This window comes from Piliocolobus tephrosceles, chromosome 17 (genome assembly GCF_002776525.5).
Source record: "Piliocolobus tephrosceles isolate RC106 chromosome 17, ASM277652v3, whole genome shotgun sequence".
Lineage (NCBI taxonomy): Eukaryota > Metazoa > Chordata > Mammalia > Primates > Cercopithecidae > Piliocolobus > Piliocolobus tephrosceles.
In genome coordinates this window covers 31626517-31636747 of record NC_045450.1, presented here as the reverse complement: position 1 = coordinate 31636747, position 10231 = coordinate 31626517, and the positions used below count along the sequence as shown (strand labels likewise).

The following is a 10231-nucleotide window of genomic DNA, read 5'->3' as shown; positions in this document are numbered from 1 at the left end:
AGCCACCGCGCCCGGCCCAATCATTTAATTTTTTAATTAGGCCTTTAAAATATGTATATATGGTTTAATCTTATTAGCTAAATTAAGGAATTAAAATTTGTTTCATTTATTTTTCACCCAAGTGTGGCAAAATAAACTTTATGATTTTTGCTTTTTTCAGTATTTTGTTGTTGTGTTGTTTTGATTGAGACAGGGTCTCACTCTGTCATCAAGGCTGGAGTGCAGTGGCACAGTCACAGCTCACTGCAGCCTTGACCTCCCTGGCTCAGGCGATTCTCCCACATCAGCCTCCTGAGTAGCTGGGACTATAGGTGTGTGCCATCACATCTGGCTAATTTTTATTGAGACGGGGTTTCCTCATGTTGCCCAGGCTCGTCTTGAGCTCCTACAGTCTGCCCACCTCAGTCTCCCAAAGGGCTGGGATTACAGGCATGAGCTACCGTGCCTGGCCACATTTTTGTTTTTTCAAGAAAGCCAAAAGGTACAGTCAAGAGCTCAGGGCCGGGCGCGGTGGCTCACGCCTGTAATCCCAGCACTTTGGGAGGCCAAGGTGGGTGGATCACCTAAGGTCAGGAGTTCGAGACCAGCCTGGCCAGCATGGCGAAACCCCGTCTCTACTAAAAATACAAAAATTAGCCGGATGTGGTAGCAGGTGCCTGTAAATCCCAGCTACTCAGGAGGCTGAGGCAGGAGAACCGTTTTAACCAGAAACGCGGAGGTTGCAGTGAGCCAAGATCGCGCCACTGCGTTCCAGCCTGGGTGACAGAAAAAAAAAAAAGCACAGACTATGTTATTTGTGACCATGTACTAACAATGAAAGGGTGAAAATTTAAATATTTACATTAAAACCCAAAGAAGGCTGGGTGTGGTGGCTCACGCCTGTAATCCCAGCACTTTGGGAGGCCGAGGCGGGTGGGTCACGAGGTCAGGAGATAGAGACCATCCTGGCTAACACAGTGAAACCCTGTCTCTACTAAAAATACAAAAAAATTAGCTGGGCGTTGTGGTGGGTGCCTGTAGTTCCAGCTACTCGGCAGGCTGAGGCAGGGGAATCGCTTGAATCTGGGAAGGGGAGGTTGCAGTGAACCGAGATAGTGCCACTGCACTCCAGTCTGGGCAACAAAGCCAGACTCCATCTCAAACAAACGAACAAAACAAAACAAAAAAACCCCAAAGAAATAAATTCAAAACCAAAATAATATTTTAAAACAAAGATTGCTAAAGAGAAAACAGAAAAATAGGGCAGCTCCTTTGGAAAACAGGCAGTTCTTTAAAAATTTAAACATAGAAGCTGGGCGCGGTGGCTCACACCTGTAATCCCAGCACTTTGGGAGGCAGAGGCAGGTGGATCACTTGATGTCAGGAGTTCGAGACCAGCCTGACCAACATGGTAAAACTTCGTCTCTGCTAAAATAACACAAACATTAGCCGGATGTTGTGGCAGGCTTCTGTAATCCCATCTACTCCAGAGGCTGAGGCAGGAAAATCACTTGAACCTGGGAGGGGGAGGTTGCAGTAAGCCAAGATAGCGCCACTGCACTCCAGTTTGGGGAAAAAAACCCTACTGTTACCATATGATCCCACAATTTCAATATTAAGAATATGCTCATGAGAAAAGTGTACATATGAATGTTGATAGCAGAATTATTTATAACGTTTAAAAAGTGGCCACGCTCAGAGCTGCGGACGGACCCAGCGCCAGCGCACGCCCTTCTCCGACAGCCGCGGGGCGCTGAAGCTGCGCTTCCCGGTTCAGGACGAGTTTCCCGACCTGAGCGGACACCAAGACCCAGTGGCTGAGGCGCTGCCCCAGCTGAACGCGCAGCTGCTTGCCACGGGTGGCTTCGCGCTGGAGACGCCATCCAGACCCGCGTGGACAGCCCAGGCCACCCGTATTCAGGGCCGTGGGCCGCGTGGCGGCCGACGAGGAGTCCTACGACGTGTTCAAGGATCTCTTCGGCCCGATCCTTGAGGACCCGCACGGCACTACAAGCCCAGCGATCAGCACAAGACCTAGCTCAACCCCGACAACCTGCCGGGCGGCGGCCACCTGGCCCCCAACTGTGCTGAGCTGGCGGTGCGCACGGCGGCGGCTTCTATCTCCTCTGAGACCCGCGTGGACGCCCTAGAGACTGGTTGGCGACCTGGCGGGCCCGGACGACGCGCGCAAGAGCAGGACCGACAGCAATAGCAGCTCCTCGACAGCCACTTCCTCCTCCACGAGCCCGTACCGCCCCTGCTGCTGGCCTCTGGCAAGGCCCAACGCCCGCGGCATCTGGCACAAGAACAGTTAAGACCTTCCCGGTGTGGGGCGGCGATGAGGATCACCTGCGGGTCATCTCCGTGCAGCTGGGGGGCAACACGAAGGAGGCGTTTACTGCTTCTGCCCTGGCCTCTCCCGGATTGAAACTCTTCAAGTCTAGGAAGGATGAGCTCATGTGGAACCCTCACCTGGGCTCCATCCTCACCTGCCCTCCCAACCGGGGCACAGGGCTGCGGGAGCAAGTGTGCACATCAGGCTGCCCCACCTCGGCAAGCACGAGTTCTCGGAGGTGCTTAAGAGGCTGTGACTTCTGGCTGGGCGCGATGGCTCACACCTGTAATCCCAGCACTTTGGGAGGCCAAGGTGGGCGGATCACTTGAGGTCAAGAGTTCGAGACCAGCCTGGCCAACAGGGTGAAACCACGTTCTGTACTAAAAATACAAAAATTAGCTAGGCATGGTGGTGGACGCCTGTAATCCCAGCTACTGGGGAGGGTGAGACAAGAGAATCGTTTGAACCCGGGGGGCAGAGGTTTCAGTGAGCCAAGATCACACCACTGCACTCCAGCCTGGGCGACAGGGCAAGACTCAGTCTCAAAAAAAAAAAAAAAAAAAAAAAAGGCTGTGGCTGGCTGCGGTGGCTCATGCCTGTAATCCCAGCACTTTGGGAGGCCGAGGCAGGTGGATCACCTGAGGTCGGGAGTTCCAGACTAGCCTGACGAACATGGAGAAACCCCCATCTCTACTAAAGACACAAAAAATTAGCCGGGTGTGGTGGCGCATGCCTGTAATCCCAGCTACTTGGGAGGCTGAGGCAGGAGAATGGCTTGAACCTGGGAGGAGTAGTTTGCAGTGAGCAGAGATCGCACCATTGCACTTCAGCCTGGGCAACAAGAGTGTAACTCTGTCTCAAAAACAAAAAACGGCCAGGCGTAGTGGCTCACACCTGTAATCTCAAAACTTTGGGAGGCCAAGACGGGCAGATCACGAGGTCAAGAGATCAAGACCATCCTGGCCAACATGGTGAAACTCCATCTCTACTAAAAATACAAAAATTAGCTGGGCATGGTGGCGTGCGCCTGTAGTCCCAGCTAATCAGGAGGCTGAGGCAGAAAAATAGCCTGAACCTGGGAGGTGGAGGTTGCAGTGAGCTGAGATTGTGCCACTGCACTCCAGCCTGGCGACAGAGTGAGACTCCGTCTCATAAAAAGGAAAAAAAAAGAGACTGTGACTTCAGAAGCAAGGGACAGACGGTGTGGATGTGGCCGTGGTGGGTGGGGTCTTGGACGTCTCCAATGCTGATCTCTGGGGCTTCTCGGAGGTAGAACTGGTGCAGATGTGGGTGGGTGTCATAAAGCTGCTCATTGAGATGGAGCAGTGGCATCACCAGGGCCAGGCCACCTATGGCCTAATGCCTGCCCAGCCCGCACTTGCCACCAGCCCTTGCTGCTTCCTAACTTATCACCAGGCCAGTGCCTGCCATGCACCCCTGATGTTGGACACCTGGCGAGCCCTTAGCCTCGCTGTAGAGACTTCCGTCACCATTGCTAGAGTTTATTTTTTTATGATAAGATAAAAAATGCCAATGCTGAAATAAACTAGAGTTTTGGCCTAAAAAAAAGTGGAAACAATCCAAATATACATCATTTCGATAATAAAATGTGGTATATCCATACAACAGAATATTATTCAGCCATCAAAAGGAATCAAGTACTGATAGATGCCATAACATAGTAAGCCTTGAAAACATTATGCTAAATGAAAGAAATCAAACACAAAAGGAATATACTATAGAATTCCATTTATAGGAAATGACCAAAATAGGCAGATCCAAAGAGACAGAAAGTATTAATAGATTAGTGGTTGCCAGCTGCTGAGAATAGAGAACGGGAAGTGGCTGCTATTGAGTATAAGGTTTCATTTTGCAGGGATGACAATATCTGGGAATTAAATAGTGATGATAGTTACGTAACTCCGTGAATATACTAAAAACTGAATTGCACACTTTAAGTGGTATGTGAATTATATCTCTATAAAGCTATTGTTAAAGCCAGCAGAAGCAGACATTCAGTATTTTCCACATAAACATTACTGCTTTTCAGCTTCTTATAAAGGTTCACTAAAACCATAAGGTAGGCTGGGTGAGGTGGGTCACGCCTGTAATCCCAGCACTTTGGGGGGCCGAGTGGGTGGATCAACTGAGGTCAGGAGTTCGAGACCAGTCTGGCCAACATGGTCAAACCCCGTCTCTACTAAAAATACAACAATTAGCCAGACATGGTGGCAGGCGCCTGTAATCCCAGCTACTCAGGAGGTTGAGACAGGAGCATCGCTTGAACCTGGGAGAAGAAGGTTGCAGTGAGCTGAGATTGTGCCACTGCAGTCTAGCCTGGGCAACAAGAGTGAAACTTTGTCTCAAAATAAATAAATAAATAAACAAACAAATAAATAAAATAAATAAAACCATAAGATGACAAAGATATTTACTTGGAATGTGGGCAGGACTTGACTTACTGCTAATAAATAGAATATAGCACATATGATGGTTTGTGACTTTTGAGACTTGGTAATGAAAGTAATTGCAACCTTACTCTCAGTCTCTCTTTTTTTGGTGGGGAGCAGGGCTGGGGGAGGGGGACAGGCTCTCGCTCTGTCACCCAGGCTGGAGTGCAGTGGCACGATCACAGCCCACTGCAGCCTCAACCTCCTGGATTCAAGTGATCCTGCCATCACACAATATTGTGTGAATCTGTGGCAAGAATAACAGAACAAGGGCTGGGTGCAGTGGCTCAAGCCTGTAATCCCAGAACTTTAGGAGGCCAAGGCGGGCGGATCACTTAAGGTTAGGAGTTCAAAACCAGCCTGGCCAACATGGTGAAATCCCATCTCTACTAAAAAATCAAAAAAATTAGCTAGGCATGGTGGCGCATGCCTGTAGTCCCAGCTACTCGGGAGGCTGAGCCAGGAGAATCGCTTGAACCCAGGAGGCAGAGGTTGTAGTGCGCTGAGATCGCGCCGCTGCACTCCAGCCTGGGTGACAGAGCAAGACTCCATCTCAAAATAATAATAATAATAATAATAATAATAATAGACAAAAGGAAGCTAGCAAAGTATTTTTCCTTGCGACATAATACATGCTGAGATATTGCTAGGATGTGCACTTTGAACATGAAGATGATACAAAGAAAAAAATTGTTTTCCTGCTTCTTTGGTCACAAATACAACTAGCTCTGACACAGTCAACAAATGTGGTGTGGAGCTTTAGAACTGTGGAGAAGTGTGTGTGGATGGCACAGCTGCAACGTAAAATATCCTGGAGTAGGTAACCAGTTTAAGGAGCAGAGATCAAAATGTGAGTGAAAACAATGATTCTTTCCTTAAGAAAGTCATGCTATGAAAAGAAAGTCAGCTGAAATAAACAGTGCACTTAGGCATATAGTAAAAATTGCGAATTATGTCAAAGTGAATGCATTAAATTTGAGATTATTCTTTTTGTTAGGTGATAATATGGAAGATGATCATAATTGTTATTGTATGCCATAGTAGCTTGTAGCAAGTCCTGATACCTTTATTATTTATGAATCATTATTATTCATGGATACTGTATTTGCAAATTAGCCTACTCACTAAAATTTATTTGTAATCCCAAAATCAATACTTAAAGTGCTTTTGCGGTCATTTGTGAACATGTTCAGAGTGGTAAAAAAATTGAGCTGACTGACACTCCCATTCCCAGCAGTGGTCAAAGTTGATGCTTTGCTTCTTGTTTTTGCTCTCATACTGTAAACAAATGTCCCATTTTGTGGTCCATTTAGTGACACTTTGGGTGGGGGGAGGGGCTGTTGTTAGTGATTTTGCTGTTTAAATGGCCTCCAAGGAATCGCAAGAACCCCGGAGATGGAGGTTGCAGTGAGCAGAGATCCCACCATTGCACTCCAGCCTGGGGAACAAGAGCAATTTTCAAAAAAAACAAACAAAAAATGCCTCCAAGCACAGTGCTGATGTGCTGCCTCGTGTTCCAAAGTGCAAGAAGTCTGATGGACTTTACAGAAAAAATACGTGTGTTGGAGAAGCTTCAGGCACAAATTGTTGTGCTGCTGGCTGAGTTCAATGTTACTGGATGAACAATATATATTAACTAACGTGTTTTTAAACAGAAGTACACATAGACTAAGGTTCTCTATTAATCTGTTGAGAAAAACGTGACCAGAGGCTTGCAGGAAACGAATCCTGCGTATTCCCTGGAAGCAATGGTCAGAATTTGCTAATTCAGTGTTCGCAGTGACTTTCTAGAACATAACTACTGCAAATAACAAGAATCAACTGCATGTCTTTGTGTAACTCTCTTCCACCAGGCCAGTGAATATAGCCTAGCACTGTTTTACTAATAGAATTCAGTGGGAGCAATTCTCCATGACTTTTTTTTTTTTTTTTTTTTTTTGGTGGAGTTTGCTCTTGTTACCCAGGCTGAAGTGCAGAGGTGTGATCTCGGCTCACTGCAACCTCCACCTCCTGGGTTCAAGCAATTCTCCTGCCTCAGCCTCCCGAGTAACTGGGATTACAGGCACGCAATACCACGCCCGGCTAATTTTTTGTATTTTTAGTAAAGACGGGGTTTTGCCATGTTGGCCAGGCTGGTCTCGATCTCTCGACCTCATGGTCTGCCTGCCTCAGCCTCCTAAAGTGCTGGGATTACAGGCATGAGCCACTGCGCCTGGCCAAGTGCCAACTTTTAAAGATAAGGATTGGTCAATCAGATGTACTAATTTTTCTAATATCTTCAGTATTTTAATGATTCTAATATTTTACTTCTTTTTTTTTTTTTTTCTTCCTGAGACTGAGTCTTGCTCTGTCACCCAGGCTGGAGTGCAATGGTGTGATCTCGGCTCACTGCAACCTCTGTCTCCCAGGTTCAAGAGATTATCCTGCCTCAGCCTCCTGAGTAGCTGGGATTACAGGCGTGTGCCACCACACCTGGCTAATTTTTGTATTTTTATTAGAGACAGAGTTTCACCATTTTGGCCAGGCTATTCTTGAACTCCTGACCTCAGGTGATCTGCCCACCTTGGCCTCTCAAAGTGCTGGGATTACAGGCGTGAGCCACAGCGCCTGGCCCACTACGTTTCTAATTTGGATGCCTCTGGTTTATTTTTCTTGCCTAATTTCCTCTGGCTAGAACTTCTAATACTATGTGGAATAGAAGTGAAACCAGGCAACCTTGTCTTGCCTTTCACTATTGAGTATGATGTTGGCTGTGGGTCTTTCATATACGGCCTTTAACATGTTGAGGAAGTTTCCTTGTATTCCTAGTTTATTGAATATTTTTTCTTTTTAATTATGATAAAATATACATAACATGAAATTTACCATTTTAGCTGTTTAAAAATGTACCGTTTAGTGTCATTAAGTACATTGACATTGTTGTGTAACCATCACCAGCATCCATTGCCAGTACATTTTCATCATCCCATCACTCCATAACCATTAAACAATAATGCCCCCTTCCCTCCTTCCTCTAGGCCCTGACAACCACTGTTGTACTTTCAGTTTCTATGAATTTCATGACACTAGGTCTCTCATCTAAGTAGAATCATACAATATTTGTTATTTTGTGTCTGAATCATTTCACTTAGCATCCTGTCTTCGAGGCTCATCCATGTTGTGGTGTCACAATTTCCTTTCTCTTTATGGCTAAATATTTTGTTATATGCACAGTCATGAGTCACTTAACGATGGGGAAATGTTCTGAGAAAGGTGTCATTAGGTGAGTTCATCATTGTGTGAGCATCGTAGAGTGTACTTACACAAGCCTGAATGATATGGCCTACTATACACCTAGGCTATGTGGTGTAGCCTATTGCTCCTAGGCTACAGACCTGCACAGCATGTTACTATATTAAATATTGTAGGTGACTGTAACACAATGGTATTTGTGTACCTAAACATAGAAAAGGTACAGTAAAAATACAGTATTATAATCTCATGGGACCACTGTCGAATGTGCAGTCTGGAATGATGTTATATGGTGCGTGACATATGGTATGTAACATATTTTGTTTATTCATTCATCTGTGAATGGGCATTTGGGTTGTTTCTACCATTTGGCTACTGTGAATAATGCTGCTGCGAACATTGGCATTCAAGTATTTACTTGAATATTGGCTTTCAACTCTTTTGTGTATATGCCTAGAAGTGGAATTGCTAGATTAAACGGTAATTTTTTTTTTTTTGAGATGGAGTCTCACTCTATCACCTAAGCTGGAGTGCAGTGGCACGATCTTGGCTCACTGCAACCTCTGCCTCCCAGGTTAAAGTGATTCACATGCCTCAGTCTCCTAAGTAACTGGGATTACGTGCACATGCCACCATGCCTGGCTAATTTTTGTATTTTTCGTAGAGATGGGGTTTCACCATGTTGGCCAGGCTTCTTGAACTCCTGAACTCAAGTGATCTGCCTGCCTCTGCCTCCTAAAGTGTTGGGATTACAGGTGTGAGCCACCACACCAGGCCTCAAATAGTAATTCTATGTTTAATTTTTTTAGGAATCTCCAGGCCGTATTTCCACAACAACTGCACCATTTTACATTCCACAAGGGTTCCATTTTCTCCATATCCATATCCATATCAACACTTGTTTTCTGTTATTGAGTGTTTTTATCATGAAAGGGTGTTGAATTTTGTCAAATGCCTTTTCTGCATCAATCAAAATAGTCATGTCATTAGCTGGTCATGGTGGTACATTCTTGTAATCCCAGCTACTTGAGAGTCTGAGGAAGGAGGATCACTTGAGCTCGAGAGGCAGAGGTTGCAGTGAACCGAGATCAAGCCACTGTACTCCTGCTTGGGTGACAGAGTGAGAATCTATCTCAAAAAGGTCATGTTGTTTTCCCTTTCATTCTATTAATGTGGTATATTCCTTTGATTGATTTTTGTATGTTTAATCATTCCTGCATTACAGAAATAAATCCTCCTTTATCACGATGTATAATCCCTTCAAACTGTGCTGAAGATGGCTTGCTAGTATTCTGTGCAGGAGTTTTGGATCTTAAAATTTTAGTGCAAGTAAGGAGGGCAGCATATTTTTCCCTGGTAGTTACGATTGAGAGATGCAAATTTAAGTAAGAAACTTGAAATAACAGGTATTTTACATATTATTATAATATGTTCCATGTTTTTACAGTAATTATTAAAAAGGCAATGAACTTGACATTGCACCTCTGTGAATGGTATAATTAAACATTTTACAAATGTGATAGAACAGTTTGAATTTTATTTCCCTCAAAAGAAAATTCCTGCATAGGAAAATCATAGATCTGAAATCAATTTTTCCACTGAAGATAATTTAAAATTTAACTATTATACTTTAGAATAAATAGCTGACCAAGTTGTGAATGCAAAGAAAAAGTCTTGAAGGAAATCAAATGTGCCACTCCAGTGAACATGCAAATGATGAGAATGAAAAACAGCTGTACTACTGATATGAAGAAAGTTTTAGTAGTCTGCATAAAAGATCATAATAGCCACAACAATCCCTTAAGTCAAAGCCTAATCCAGATCAAGTCCCTAGCTCTCTTCAATTCTACGGAAGACTACAGAAGAAAAGTTTGAAGCTAGCAGAGGTTGGTTGTTGAGATTTAAAGAAAGAAGCCAACTTGGCCAGGCGCAGTGGCTCACACCTGTAATCCTAGCACTTTGGGAGGCCAAGGAGGGCAGATCACCTGAGGTCAGGGTTTGAGACCAGCCTGGCCAACATGGTGAAACCCCATCTCTACTAAAAACACAAAAATTAGCCAGGCATGGTGGCGGGTGCTTGTAATCTCAGCTACTGGGGAGGCTGAGGGAGGAGAATCGCTTGAAATCGTGGGGGTGGAGGTTGCAGTGAGCCAAGATCATGCCACTTTACTCTAGCCTGGGTGAAAGAACGAGACTCCATCACAAAAAAAAAAAAAAAAAAAAAAAAAAAAAAAAA

General features: G+C 45.0%; 1 pseudogene; it reads left to right on the top strand.

Annotated features, from left to right (window-relative positions):
* Window positions 1–6636, top strand: part of LOC113220432 — a 70640-nt pseudogene extending 64004 nt beyond the window's left edge.
* Window positions 6637–10231: the final 3595 nt, after the last annotated feature.